The sequence below is a fragment of the Elephantulus edwardii genome, unplaced genomic scaffold, assembly GCF_000299155.1.
Source record: "Elephantulus edwardii isolate Elephantulus edwardi_28Jun2011 unplaced genomic scaffold, EleEdw1.0 scaffold00028, whole genome shotgun sequence".
In the NCBI taxonomy this organism is placed as follows: domain Eukaryota; kingdom Metazoa; phylum Chordata; class Mammalia; order Macroscelidea; family Macroscelididae; genus Elephantulus; species Elephantulus edwardii.
The window spans coordinates 14,271,764-14,283,471 of NW_006399778.1; positions in this window are offsets into that span (position 1 = coordinate 14,271,764).

Consider the following 11,708-nt stretch of genomic DNA (forward strand, 5'->3'; position numbering starts at 1 on the left):
AAATTTCAGGAAGTAGCATATAAACAAAAGCCAATGATAATAAAGGAGGAATTGGAAGCTGCATGGAAGGCATTGGCAAAAAATAAGGCCCCAGGAATTGATGGGATACCAATCGACTTGTTTCAATTAACAGATCCAGCCTTGGGTGGGCTCACCAATCTGCCAGGAAATTTGGAGGACAGCTGTCTGACCAAAGGATTGAAAGAAGGTCATATTAGTTTCCATTCCAAGAAAGGTGATCCAACAAAATATAGAAACTATTCAACAATATCACTAATTTTGCATGCAAGCAAAATACTGCTGAAGGTCATTCTATAACCGCTAGAACAGTACATAGAAAGAAAACGGCCAGAAGTTCAAGCAGGGTTTAGAAGAAGCCATGGAACTAGGGATATCATTGCTGATGTCAGATGAATCCTGGCTGAAAGTAAGGAATACCAGAAGAATGTCTAGTTGTGCTTTATAGTCTATACAAATGCATTTGAATTTGTGGACCATAATGAATTGTGGCTGACATTGAGAAGAATGGGAATCCCAGAGCACTTAATTGCACTCATGCGAAACCTATACCTGGACCAGGAAGCTGTTGTGCTAACAGAGCAGGGAAATACTGAATGGGTTAACATTAAGAAGGATTTGTTTCAGGCTTCTATTCTTTCTCTTCATACCTACTCAATCAGTGTGCTGAGCAAATCATTTGAGAAGCTGGACTCTATGAGCAGGAGTGTGACGTAAGTATAGGAAGGAGACTCATTAAAAAATCTGCATTATGCACATGACACAACTTCGTTTCCTGAAAGTGAAGAGGACTTGAAGCACTTGTTATGGAAAAATCAAGTAATGAAGCCTTTTATATGGATCACATCTCAATTCAAGAAAACAAAGATCCTTACTACTGAACCAATAGGCAACATCATGATGGATAGAGAAGAGATTGAAACTGTCAATAGCTTCATATTGACTGGATACACAATTAACACCCTTGGTACCAGCTCTCAAGAAATAAGGAGACACAAGGCACTGGGAAAGTCTGCAGTTATGGACCTCTCCAAGTTATTGAGGAGTAATGATGCCAGTTTCAGGACTAAGGTGCATTTGATTGAAACTATGGTCTTCCCAACAACTTGATATACACATGAGAGCTGGACAATAAATAGGGGTGATAGAAGAATTCACGCCTTTGAGCTGTGGTGTTAGAAAAGAGCATTGTACGTCCCATGGACTGCCCAAAGAACAAACAAATATGTCTTGGAGAAGGTGCAGCCAGCGTGCTCTTTGGAGGCAAGGATGATGAGGCTTAGCCTCACATACTTCAAGCATGTTGCTAAGAAGGGATATTCCTTGGAGAGTGATATGACGTTTGGAAGAATGGAGGGTTCGTGATGGAGAGGAATGCCCTCAACCGGGTAGATTGACACAGTGACTGACACGATGGTCTCTAGTGTGTCAAAAAGTGTGAAGATGGCACAGGGTAGTAGGACAGGCTTCAGATCTGTTGTTCATAGGGGTGCTATGAGTCATACTTGACCTAGCAACAACAACAACAACAATAATCGATGAGCATGACTATTCTTCCATTTCTCTAAGTCACTTTTTGTTACTTGTAGTAAAGTTGAGTTGTGTTTCTAGAGAAGAGTATTGAACATACCACGGACCGCCAAGAAAACAAACAGGTCTATCTTGGAAAGGGTGAAACCCAGTTTCTTTTTGGAGGCAACGATTTTGAAGCGCAGTCTCACATACTTTGGGCACATGGCCAGGAGAGACCAATCCTTGGAGAAGGACATCATATTTGGAAAGGTGGAGGGACAGCGCAGGAGAGGAAGACATTGAATGAGATGGATTAATAGCGTAGATAATGAGGTAGGTGTGTCAGAGTCAGCAAGACTGGCCCAGTATAGGGCAGGGTTCAGAGTGATGGCACATAACAACAATGCTTTGTAATTTTCTTTGTATACATCTTTTGTGTCTCATGTTAGGGTGTTTTTTTTTCTTAGTCTTGTGCTTAGCTATTGATATGAGTACTGGTTTTGTTTGTCGTGGTTTTTTTTGTTGTTGTTGCCCCCCCCTTCCATTTTTATATTCTCTTTATCACTGTAAAGAACTCCAACTGATTTTTGTTATGTCAATCTTGTATCCTGCTACTTTGCTGAATTGGTCAACTATGTCCAAGAGTTTTCTCAGTGAATCTTTAGTTTTCTAAGTATACTATCACGTCATCTGCATATGGAGTTAATTTTATATTCTCTTTGCCTATTTGAATATTTTATTTCCTTTTCTTGCCTTATTGCTCTTGCTAAGACTTCCAATACAATGTTGAATGGGAGAGGGGATAATGGACATCTTTACGTAGTTCCTTTTCTCAAGGGGAATGCTTTTAAACTCTCTCCATGAGAATGATGTTGGCTCTTGATTTTGCATATATGCTTCTCACTTTGTTGAGGAAATTCCCCTCTACTCCTATTTTATTGGTTGTTTTTAATCAGGAAGGGCTATTGGATTTTATTAAAGGCTTTTTCTGCATCAATTGACAGGACAATGTGGTTCTTGTTCTTTGCTTTTTTAATGTGATGAATTACATTAATTGTTTTTCTTATGTTGGACCATCCTTGTATAACTCCTGACTGTAGAGTCCTGGGCTGCAAGCTTCTAGTGGAAGCTGGTGAGATTCTGAGAGTGGAGCTTGCACTGTCTATTGATTTCTTGACTGCTAGTGCCAAGATGGTTGACTACTGTTGGTACCAAGGATCCAAGTAAAATGAAATTGTTTACAATTTTAATCTTTCTCCATCTATCATCATGTTGCCTATTGATTCAGTGGTCAGGATTTTTGTCTTCTTTATATTGAGATGTAATCAATATTGAATGCTGTAGTCTTTTAAAAAAATTTATTTGATATTGGTTTCTTTAAAAAGTTCATATGTTTTGTATTTCACACCATCCTTCCTTCATTCACCTTGTGTTTCATATAATCATTAATTATATTTTATAAAATTCATCACCATTAAACTATACCTGCCATTATCATGTCTTTCCAGATCCCTGCCAGATCTTTCCCATTTCCTTTAACTCCTACTCCCTCCACCCACCAAATTGTGTGATTCTAAGATTTCCTCCCTGTACACCCTCACCCCTCTGCTCCCCTCCACCCTTTGGATCCTCATACACATTTTGCTAGTTATCTTTCTATTTCTACAATTATGGTATTATGCGATATTTTAGTTCACTCAGCATAATGCTTTGTGGTCCCTCTCAAGCTTTGTAGTTGTTGTTATGTTTTGTCATTTCACCTGTGACTCATAGCGACCCTGTGTACAACAGCCCTAAATCCTGCTCTATCCTGGGCCAATCTTATTGTCTCTGACACACCTACCCCCATTATCCCAGTCACTAAATCAATCCATCTCATTGAGGGTCTTCCTCTCCTGTGCTGTCCCTCCACCCTCCCAAGCATGATGTCCCTCTCCGTGGACTTATCCTGCCTTGCAACATGTCCAAAGTATGTCAGACGAAGCTTCAGAATCCTTGCCTTCAAGGAGCAGCCTGTCTTCACCCTCTCCAGGATGAACTTGTTTGTTCTCCTAGCAGTGTATATTCAGCACTTTCTCCAGCACCACAGCTCAAAGGCATCAATTCTCCTTCTATCATCTCTAGTCATTATCCAGCATTCTGATGCATACATAGCAAGTACTTGCAAATACCATGGCCTGTAATTTAAAAAAATTTTGCTCCTAAGTGCTGCGTAGTATTCCCTCATGTGAATGTACCATAACTTCTCAATCAGTTCTATCATAGTTGGAAATTTGGACTCCTTCCATAATCTTGCCATTGTAAATATCACTGCTGTGAACATTGGTGTACAAATCTCTATTTGTGTCTCGGTTCTAATTTTCTCAGGGTATATTTCTAGCAGTGGAATAGCTGGGTCATATAGAATTTCTATGTTTAGCTTTTTGAGGAAACACCAAGCTGCCTTCCAGGGTGGTTGTACCATTTTACAACCCCATCAAGAGTGTATAAGAGTTTCTCTCTCTCAACATCCTCTCCAGCATTTATTGCTTGCTGTCATCTTAAACTTTGCCATTGCTACTGGGGAGAGACGGTATCTCACTGTGATTTTGATTTGCGTCTCTCTTATTGCCAGTGAATTTGAGCATTTCTTCATGTCATGTGTCTGTTGGCCATCCAAATGTCCCTCTGTGAAAAGTCTTTTCATGTCTTTTTAAATATTTTCATTGGTTTTCATATTATAAGTCCTTTACATTTTGTTTCAGAATACTCCCCACCTGGATCCCAGATCCTTACTGGTGAATAAATGCCTTTTTAAATAGGAGGCCACATACAGTCAACTCACAGCCAATGGCAAGTGAACAATGCCCCAAAGTCTCACCAGAACCAGAAATCAAAACCTCTGTAGAGTCAGACTGCTTCAAGATACTTCCTATCTGGATCCCAGACCCTTACTGGTGGATAGAAAGGTGGGTGATTTTAATCTGCAGCACTCAGGCCTGCTTTTAATTGGTTTTGGTCAAACATTCTTCTAAGTGGTATATTGCTGGTCTGTCCATTTGCTGTACAGAGGTAACTCCTGGTGGCTGTGATGCCAAACACTGACACTGATGTGTCAAATGTGATAATGGTTACCTACGGTGGGCAGTGTTTGGTGGAGCTCCCTGATTAAAACAAGCTTGGAAGCAAGAGTGGCATCCACTTCTGAATAGCTTCTCTCCAGAAACCCTATGAACTTGGAGAAAAGATGAAAGTTATACAAGTGTTCAGGTCGTTTGTTCATAGGGTAGATATGAGTCATCTATGACTTGACAGCAGCTCTGTTGTCCTAGTGGATAGAAAGTTATGCTACCAAGCCAAATGTGGGTGATTTTAATCTGTGGCACTCAGGCCTGTTTTTAATTGTTTTTGGTCAAATATTCTTCTAAGTGGTATAGCTTTGATCCATTTGCTGTACAGAGGTAATCATGTTTGCTGTGATGCTAAACATTTTGACATTGATGTGTCAAATGTGATAATGGTTACTCATGGTGCATAGTGTTTGGTGGAGCTCCCTGATTAAATCAAGCTTGGAAGCAGGAGTGGCATCCACTTCCAAAATAGTTTGCCTCAGAAACTCTATGAATGTGGAAAAATGATGAAAGTTACACAAGTGTTCAGGTCTTTCGTTCATAAGGTCACTATTATTCATCTATGACTCGACGGCACTTCACAACAATAAAAATACATTATATTTTATTCGTGTTTTTGTTGTTGTTATGTGCCATCAAGTTGACATTGTGTTGTATTCAATCTTTCATTTACATTGTGTTTCATACAATCATTCATATACATTCTATTTCACACTATTTTTTATTATTGATTTGCTTACAAAGTTTATATGTATATTGTATTTCACACTCTTCTTTTACATTGTGTTTCATGTCTTTTGCCCATTTTGTAATTGGGTTATCAGACTTTTTCTGGTGGAGACCCTGTAGAATTCTGTAAATTTTTGTTATGAGATTCTTGTCCGAGATGGTATTGCCAAATGTTTGGGGGTTTTTCTTCCAGTCAGTAGGTTTTCTTTTCACTCTGTTAGAAAAGTTTTTGATGTGTTAACAGGAATTTTAATCTTTAGAAGGACCCATTCATCAATTTTATCCTCTCCTGGTTTTATATTTCAGGCTGTATTTGCTAGCCTCTTTATACCATAGGATAGGACTTCTAAATTTAGTGTCCCACTTTGTCTCTTTTGATCATTAAGATTTTGACCTTTACCCCTAGGTCTCTCTGATCCATCTTGAGTTGACTTTTGTGTATGATGAGAGGTGTGGATCTTGCTTGAACTTTCTTCAAGGTAACAGTCCTCTTTTTCCAGCACCATTTGTTGAGGAGGTTGTCATTTCCCCATTTGATAGGGTTTATTTCCTTGTTGAATATCAATTGACCATAGATATTGTTATTGTTGTTGTTATGTGCCATCAAGTTGCCTTTGACCCATAGTGACCTTATGTACAGCAGCTCTGAAGACTGCCCTGTCCTTAGCCAGTCTCACTGATTCTAACACACCAACCCCCCCTTGCCCCAGTTATTGTATCAATCCATCTCATCCAGAGTCTTCCTCTCCTGCGTTGTCCTACCATCCTTCCAAGCATGATGTCCTTTTCCAAGGGCCAATCCCTCCTGGCTACATGACCAAATTATGTGAGTTGGAGCTTCAAAATCCTAACCTCCAAGGAGAAATTTGGTTTCACCATTTCCAAGACAGACATATCTGTTTTCTTGGCAGTCCATGGTATATTTAAGACTATTCTCCAGCACCGCAATTCAAAGGCATCGATTCTTCTTCTGTCCTCCTTGGCCATTGTCCAGCTCTGATGCATAGCAAGTAATGGTGAAGACCATAGCCTGAATTAGGCACACCTTAGTCTCTAGACCAATGTCATTGTTTTTCAGTACCCTGGAGAGGTTCCTGACAGCAGATTTCCCCAGTGCAGTTTGTCTTTTGATTTCTGGACTGCTGGTATCAAGAGTGTTGATTGTAGAGCCAAGCAAGCTGTCATTGTTAACAGCCTCAATTTCTTCTCCATTTATCATGGTGCTGCCAATTGGCCCAGTAGTGAGAATTATTGTCTTCTTGATGTTGAGCTTCAATCCATATTGAAACTACAGTCCTTGACCTTCTACAGCAAGAGCTTCAGGTCCTTATCAGTTTCAGCAACAAGGATGTGCCATTTTCAGGTTCTCAATTGTCTTCCACTGGTCTATGTGCCTGTCATTGTATCAATACCATGCTATTTTAGTTATTGAGCTGAATAGAAGGTTTTGAGATCAAGGAGTGTTATGCTTCACACTTCATTCCTATTTTTCAAAAGAGCTTTGCTTATCCAAGATCTATTTCCACTCCAAATATACTTGCCAATTGCCTTTTCTATCTCTTTGAAAAATGAATGTATTATCTATATTGGGATTGCATTAAATATGTAAATTGGTTTTGGTAGGCTTAAAATTTTCACTATATTGAATCTCCTATCCCTGGGCAGGAAATATTTTCCCATTTGTTTAGATATGTTAGTATTCCTCATAAAAGTGTTTTATAGTTTTCTTGTAAAGGTCTTTTGTGTCTCCAGTTAAGTTTATTCCTACGTATTTCAATTTGTTCAGCTCCACAATCAATATTCTTGGCACCAGCACTTCAGAAATCAAAAGACAAATTACAGTGGGAAAATCTGCTGTCAGAGTCCTCTCCAGAGTACTGAAAAGCAATGATGTCAGTCTAGAGACTAAGGTGCACCTAATCCAGGCCATAGTCTTCGCAATTATTTGCTATGCATCAGAGAGAGCTGAACAATGACTAAGGATGACAGAAGAAACATTGATGCTTTCTAACTGTGGTGCTGAAGAAGAGGCATGAACATACCATGGACTGACAAGAAAACAAATCTGTCTTGGAGAGGATGAAACCAAGTTTCTCCTTGGAGGCTAGGATTTTGGAGATCTGTATCACTATGTTCGTGTAGCCAGGAGGGACTGGTCCTTAGAGAAGGACATCATGCTTGGAAGGGTGGTAGGCCAGTACAAGAAAGGAAATCTCTGGATGAGATGGACTGATACAGCAAATGAGCAATGGAGGTTGGTGTGTCAGAATCAGTGAGACTGGCTGAGGACAGCACAGGCTTCAGAGCTGCTATACAAAGAGTTGCTATGGGTTGCAGGTGACTTGACGGCACATAACAACAACATTGTACATTGTATTGATTTCTTATTTCACTTTTCTGTGTTTTCCTTGTTACTAAGGAATCCCACTAACTTGTATACTTATCTTGTATCCTGCCACGCTACTAAATTGGTTTTTTGTTAAGTTCTTGGGGTTTCTGTGCACACTAACATCTCATCTGCATATAGGCTGCAATCTTTGATCTTCTGCTGCAAGTGAATTGATTTCTCTTCACTTTCAGGAAGCAAGGTTGTGTCTCTGTATAATGCAAGTTATTGAATCTTTCTCTGATCTTTATGCCACATTCTCCTTTATAGAGTCCCACTTCTCAAGTTATTTTCTCAGCATACAGATTGCATAGTTATAGAGAAAAGATACAGCCCTGACACACACTTTTCCTTACACAATAATGTTCAACAAATGCTTTATTCAAAGTAGAAACAGCTCTCCTGTTTTGCTCCACATAAAAGTAATAAGAGCCCATTGTAAAATTGGAAAATAATTTTACATACCTCATACTTGATGTGAGGATTTATGACATAATGCTGGTTGCATGCCCATCATTGTGCCTGGTATGTAATAAGACCTTTTTGTCTGTGGTTGAATTAGTTCCAATTCATATCAACAAAATGAAACACACCTCAGTCTTGTGCCATTCTCACGATCATTGCTAAGGGTTAGCTCATTGTTAGTGGTTAACCACTGTATCAGTCTGTTTTCATGAGACCCTTCCTCTTTTCCACTGATCCTCTAATAAGCAAGATATCTTTTTTGTTTGTTTCTTTTAATTAATTTCAATGGAAGTTTACAGAGACATAGTGTTTCTATTCATTCACTGTTGCACTTTTCTCCCTGCCCACCCTCTCTCTCCCAATTCACTCTTCTCTTTGAAAAGTAAAAGAAAAAAATTTTTCATTGTTATACAATCCCTCCCCCCAAGTTCACTCCACTGGACTCCTGTCATGACAATAATACCTAATCATATATCCCTTTTAAACAGTTCTCTCCTTCATCTGTTTCAATTCAGTATACATTATTTATTCCCTCTTTCTCAGTCTTCCCCCAACCCCAATGTCAGTCCTGTTTTACAACAGTGGCCCTATGCAATATTTGTCCTTTTGTGACTGAGATTAAGTAATATATCTTTTTCCAGGGTTTGGTTCTTCCTGATAACATAACTAAAGTTCATATTATGAAGTCTTACTGTACTTGGTTTTAATGAACATTCTAATTATATATATTTAATCCAATATATATTTGTTTATGCTCTTGGTCCATGATATATTTTCTTCATGAACACAATAATTCAAAGGCATCATTTCTTCTTCAAACTTTCTTATTCAGTCTTTGCCTTTCACATGCATTAGATGATAAAAAAGAAAATACAGCTTTCAGGCACATCTTAGTCCTCAAAGTGACATCTTTGGTTTTTTTTATATTATAGAGGTCTTTTTTTAGTGGAGTTGTTGCATTTCTCAAGATGAGAGAACAGGAAAAAAAATTTAAGCCTCAAGTCATAATTTTGAAAGATGCTGTGAGCAATATATTGAATGACCCAGGAACCATCAGAAGAAGATGAAGGGAATACAAAGAGTCACTGTACTCAAAAGAACTGATTGACGCTGAAAAATTTCAGTAAGTACTACATAAGCAGGAGCCAATGGTAATGAAAGAGGAAGTAGAAGGTGTACTGAAGGCACTGGCAAAAAATAAGGCCCCAGGAATTGATAGGATACCAAATGACTCATTTCAATTAACAGATGCAATCTTGGATACACTTACCAGCCTATGCCAGGGAATTTGGAGGACAGTTGTCTGGCCAACAGATTGGAAGAGGTCCATATTTGTTCCCATTCCCAAGTAAAGTGATTCAAAAGAATGTGGAAATTATCTAACAGTAACATTCATATCACGTGTAAGCAAAATATTGCTGCAGGTCATTAATAAACAGCTAGAATAATGCATAAAGAACTGCTACAAGTTCAAGCAGAATTTAGAAGGGGTTGTTGCATGACCAGGAATATCATTGTTGATGTCAGATGGATCCTGGTTAAAAGTAAAGGATACCAGAAGAATATCTGTTTATGCTTTATTGACTATGCAAAAGCATTTGACTGTGTAGATAATAATAAATTTTAGCTAACATTGAGAAGAATGGGAATCCCAGAACACTTAATTGTACTATTGCGAAATCTATACCTGAACTGAGAGACTGTTTTATGAACAGAACAAGGGAACACAACACTGATTTTTAAAATTAAGAAGGGAGTTCATCAGGGTTGTATTCTCTCTCCATACCTATTCAATCTGTATGTTGTTGTTGTTATGTCATATGCCATCAAGTCACCTGCGACTCATAGTGACTCTGTGTACAACAGTCATATACCCTGCTCTATCCTGTGCCAATCTTACTGTCTCTGACACACTTACCCTCCTTACTTCAGTCACTAAATCAATTCATCTCATTGAGGTTTTTCCTCTCCTGCACTGTCCCTCCAAGCATGACATCCCTCTCCAAGGACCAGTCTCTTCTTGCAACATGTCCAAAGTATGTCAGATGAAGCTTCAGAATCTTTGCCTCCAAGGAGCAGCCTGGTTTAACCCTCTATAGAACAAACCTGTTCATTTTCTAAGCAGTCCATGGCATATTCAATTCAACTCTTACCCAAACCACAGCTCAAAGGCATCAATTCTTCTTCTGTCATCCTTAGTCATTGTCCAGCCCTCTGATGAATACCAAGTGGTTGCAAAGACCATGGCCTATATCAGACACCCCTTAGTCTCCAGACTGACATCATTGCTATTCAGTACTTTGGAGAGGTCCCTGACAGTATTCTTTGATCTGTAATAAGTGCTCCAAGAGCTGATGCCATATTCTTCTTCCCTGAATGCAACTTCCTGAATAATTTGTTCAGCATACAGATTGAATGGACACATTAGGATTGGAGAAGACTCATCAATAACCTGCATTATACAGATGACACAACATTGCTTGCTGACAGTGAAGAGGACTTGCAGCACTTATTACAGAAGATCTAAGAATATAGCCTTCAATATGGATTGCATCTCAACACCAAGAAAACAAAAATTCTTACAACTGGACTAATAGGAAACATCATGATAGATGGGGGAAAGATTGAAACTGTCAATGATTTCATCTTACTTGGATCCACAATCAACATCCTTGCTACCTACCAGCAGTCAGAAAATGAGGTGACGTATTGCAGTAGGAAAGTCTGCAGTCAGGGACCTCTCCAAATTATTGATTAGTAATGATGTCAATTTGAGGACTATAGTACATCAGATTCAGGCCATGGTCTTTCCAGTCACTTGCTATGCATCTGAGAGCTGGACAATGAATAAGGATGACAGAAGAAGAATTGATGTCTTCGCTGTGGGGCTGAACATCCTATGGCCTGCCAAAGAACAAAGTAATATGTTTTGGAGAAAATGGAGTCAGATTGCTTCTTGAAGGAAAAGATGATAAAGCTTTGCCTCACAAACTTTGGTCATATTGGTAGAAGAGGCTATTTCTTAGAGAGAGACATGATGTATGGAAAGGCAGAAGGTCCATGAAGGAAAGGAAGACCCTCAACCAGGTGGATTGACAGTACCTGCCATAATGGGCTCCAGTGTGTCAGGAAGCACTAGGATGGTACGGGATAGGACAGAGTTCAGATACAGTGTTCATAGGATTGCTATGAGTCATACTTGACCGTATCTAACAACAGCTGTAGTGTATTTGCACAACTCCAGTCATTTTCTTAGTTACTATTTCTATGCCATTGAATGTGATTCAAGAATATTAAATATTTGACAGTGTCAATCTTTTCTCTATCATGATATTGCTTGGTGGTACAGTTCTTGGGATTTTTTATCTGATGGTGTGGTATAATCCATACTATAGGCTGAATCTTTGCTCTTCAGCAGTAAGTGCTTCATGTTCTCTTCACTTTCAGCAAACAAAGTTGTGTCATCTACATACTGAAAGTTGTTAATG